The sequence below is a fragment of the Rhagoletis pomonella genome, unplaced genomic scaffold (genome assembly GCF_013731165.1).
Source record: "Rhagoletis pomonella isolate Grant_MI unplaced genomic scaffold, Rhpom_1.0 Rhpom_scaffold_00010, whole genome shotgun sequence".
NCBI classification, from domain to species: Eukaryota; Metazoa; Arthropoda; class Insecta; order Diptera; family Tephritidae; genus Rhagoletis; species Rhagoletis pomonella.
This window is the reverse complement of record NW_023458564.1, coordinates 19,714,003-19,718,510: the sequence shown is the minus strand read 5'-3', so window position 1 is coordinate 19,718,510 and position 4,508 is coordinate 19,714,003.

Sequence of the window (4,508 nt, the reverse complement as noted above, 5' to 3'; positions counted from 1 at the left end):
AACAAAATTAATATACCCTTGTGCACAAGTGCGCTCGGGTATAAAAATAAAAAATAAACAAGTAAGAAAGTCTAAGTTCGGGCGGAGCCGAACATTAAATACCCGGCGCAAGTATTAAATAATTGTTTTTTCACCTTTCCGAAAGCTACCGCTAGATGGTAAGCCGGGGTGTATCAATTTTAAGTAAATTAGCGTCCTTCAATTTCGACATATTGAAGTTTCAATCATTTCTGAAATTTACCGTTATATGAGAAGCGGCCGTGATTTTAGTCCGATTTCAATAATTTTCAACGTTTTGCTTACATGTGGCAAGCACAATAACCACACCGAGTTTGGTACAAATTGGAAGAACGGTTACCGATATACTTATATGAGATCATAAGTGGGCGGTGCCAGGCCCATTTTCCAAAATTTTACCATAAACGTATTTCTTGGTAAAGAATTGCTGCAAGCATCAATTTTGAATAAATTAGCTTCAATATTTACTGATTTATCGAAGATGTTGTATTTCACTAAATTACCGTTATATGGGATGTGGGCGTGGTTATTGTCCGATTTTAAAAATTTCGGCGATTTTTTATGCTGTACGAAGGCCAACAAGTGTGCCGAGTTTGGAAGAAATTGGTGCAGCAGTTACCAAGATATACACATGTAACCATAAGTGGGCGTGGCTACGCCCATTTTCCAACACTTTATAATATTCTTATTTTTCGTCTAAAAATTATTGTAAATATCAATTTTGAGTGAATAATCTCCAGTAGTTACTAAAATATCGCAGTTTTCGTATTTCTGAAAATTACCGTTATATGGGAAGTAGGCGTGGTTATTGAGCGATTTTAAAAATTTTCAGCCATTTGGTATGTTGTGCGAAGGTCAACAACTGTGCCAAGTTTGGAAGAAATTGGTGCAGCGGTTACCAAGATATACACATGTAACAATAAGTGGGCGTGGCTACGCCCATTTTCCAAAAATTTATAATATTCTTATTTTTCGTCTAAAACTTATTATAAATATCAATTTTGAGTGAATAATCTCCAGTAGTTACTAAAATATCGCAGTTTTCGTATTTCGATTTTAAAAATTTTCAGCCATTTGGTATGCTGTGCGAAGGCCAACAACTGTGCCAAGTTTGGAAGAAATTGGTGCAGCGGTTACCAAGATATACACATGTAACCAGTGGCGGATTTAAATATTTGCCGCCCCTAGGCAATTCATAACTTGCCGCCCTTTTTTCACGAAAAAAAAAATATATATATATATCAAATATGATGTTATTGTCAGTGCTTTATTACAATATAGTTCGTTAATAATGAAATACATAACGGAATTAACAAATTCGACATCAGCATGGATAAGGTATTCAACAAAAACCCTCTTTCAAACACTTCTTTTTCACAGTTCTTTACGTCTTGATTTTTCAGCTTTAAAACAGAAAACGATCTTTCTGCGCTACAATTGGAAATAGGAATTGAAACAAACATCCGCAACGCAATTTCAACATTAGGGTAAGAGATCTGCAGATTATCCTGGCTCAGCATTTTCAACAGTTCCAGAGGAGAATAATTTAAAATCTTCTTTTCGGTGCAGTATGCCTTGAAAAAGACCATTTCATTTCCCAAATTTTCCTCAAGATCTTGGGTGTAGTATTGGCTCAATATGATGGATTTTTCACGTAATTCTTCGTTGCTCAGATGTTTCATATCAGTGATGAGAGAAAATTTCGAATAGATTTTTTGATACGCCTCACGTCTCCGTGTCAATTCTGTCAAAGTACGGTCCAAGATAACGTTGAATGTGTTGACACGAAAGTTGTCTCGGCCACTCAATTGGATACTATTGTCCCTATTTTCACCAGGTTGTAGATTCTGATTCCTTCGACGCTGCCTGAGTGTTTTGTATTCCTGAATTGTAGAAATAGAGAGAGCTTTCTCTTCATATTGATCGAATTCTTCGCGAGTGTCAGACACAACTTTAATGAGTCCGTTGAACAAAGAGATCACTTCAGAAATAGTCGTAAAGTGCAGCTGAATCCAAATAAATTTTTTTCTTTTAATTTAGCTGTCTTAAATTTTGCCGCCCCTTAATTCTGCCGCCCTAGGCTTCAGCCTATGTTGCCTGTACGATAAATCCGCCACTGCATGTAACCATAAGTGGGCGTGGCTACGCCCATTTTCCAAAAATTTATAGTATTCTTATTTTTCGTATAAAAATTATGTAAATATCAATTTTGAGTGAATTATCTTCAGTAGTTTCTAAAATATCGCAGTTTTCGTATTTCTGGATATTACCGTTATATGGGAAGTGGGCGTGGTTAAAGTCCGATTTCGCCCATTTTCAATACCAACCTACCTTGGATTAAGGGAAACCTACATATCAAATTTCGTTGAGATATCTCAATTTTTGCTCGAGTTATCGTGTACACGGACGGACGGACAGACGGACAGACGGACGGACAGACAGACATGGCTTAATCGATTTCTTTTTTCATCCTGGTCATTTATGTATACATTTGTCTATATCTATCTCGATTCGTTTTGGCTGTTACAAACAACCGTTATGTGAACAAAATTAATATACCCTTGTGCACAAGTGCGCTCGGGTATAAAAAATGCGATTTTTCAATGCAAAACTTTTTTTTTAATCTATCTCACACTCTCATGGAATAATTACGCACATTTTGATACCTTACTGATTTTCTCCGACAAATAGTTTATTAACTGCAAACAATTAAAAAAAAGATACTTCTCCGTGAGTTCAAAATTTTGGGAATTTTTTTTCGAAAAATAGGTGTCTTCTTTTTTTCGATAAAAAATTAAAAAAAATATATTTCACCAAAAAAAAATATTGGTGTAAATATTGTATGGAATGACCCATATACATATGTACATAGTACATATGGAAAGTAATGCATTGGTCCCATCATCAAAGCAAAAACAACATTTTCATGTATTTTGTTGTTGCTTCTGGTATCGAAATTGTCAAAAATTTTTCGGATTTTTTTCTTCTAAATCAGAGCGTGCCATGTGAATTACAAATAAAAAATAATAAATTGAAACTGGAAAAATTCAAATTGTTGCGACTTTATTTCTTAGTAAATTTGCTAGCTACTCCAAGCATTGATCCATCATTTGCAAGGCCCGATAATCAGCAGTTGTGCTGCTGAGTTGGGAGAGCGTTCCAAAAGCTGCTATTCAGTCGCTTGTTTTGTATGGAAAAAGGTTTTACATGCAAATAGATTTTAACAATTTGGAATTTTTGTGAGAAGAAATTTAAAATATTTGACATTTTCGAGACCAAAATAATTTGAAAAAAAAAAAAAAAATGCATAAATCAGCTGCTATTCTGATACTACCGGTTCAATGTGCCGTCTGAATAAAAAATAAGCAATTGCTTTTGCTTAAAATTTCATACATTTTATTTCATTGCCATCATATATATAGAAATCTATAGCCTGTTTCTTTAGCTTTAAGGCGTTAATATGAAGTCTCTACGATGAGCAGAACCCGAGATATAACAATTTGAAAAATCCAAACTTTGACAGATCATACATATATCCGAAGAAAAAAAGAAAAAATGTGAAGCCAATCGAAATTGTGACACCAAATTCGGTGTCCGATATGAAAAAGAATGCCTCATTTATATGTTATATATATTTTAATATAGAATAAAAGTAGTGTTAGAATTGTAATATATTATTTGATTAATTGGAGGGTTGCTATTTTATAATTCTTTTATGCCATTACAGTGTCTGAATTTTTAAAAAATTTTTTTGGTCGTAAATTAAATTATAGCCCGGGATTTCGGGACTCAAAAAAGTGCTCGGGACTTCCGAATCCCGTACTGGATGCCTTATTATGTACTATTCACCAGCAGAAGTACCCACCTGGGCACAGGGCCTTTCGCCGCCCCTGATCAGTACTCACATACATACTGGGGTCTTCTTCTTCTTCTGCTGGTCTCTTCTGACATACATACTACATATTGATCAGTGTAGCATAAGCTGTTATTAGTACTAATATAAATATGGGTGGGCTTTGACATAAATATGGGTAACCTTTCCGCAGTTCCCTCTCGTACGCACCGAGAGCTCTCGTTCAGTTATATAGATTATAGGGGTGTAAGAAAAATATCGTTGCACCGAAAGTTCCCCACTCGATGTATAAATAGTCTAAATACGTAACATCTCTTACGCAAAACAGACAAGTGAGTTGATCCCAATTCTTTGAAGTGAAACTTCTTTAGCGGCGGTTGGTTGGTTGGGAGTAAATTGGCAAATTCAGCGGCACTTGCACGCGGAAATTGTGCAACGGAAATGGTTGGGGCTGACAAGTGCTTCTTGTGTGTATGCACATGGTATTAATTTAACAAAAACTTGCTAATAAAAGGTTAAAGAATAACACTTAGAAAAGACCAATACAAGAATGAAAGTAAAGGTGAGTACGTACATAGATAAAGAAACGGATAAAGGCAAAGGTAATAATAAAAACAAAAACAAAAATGCGTAAATT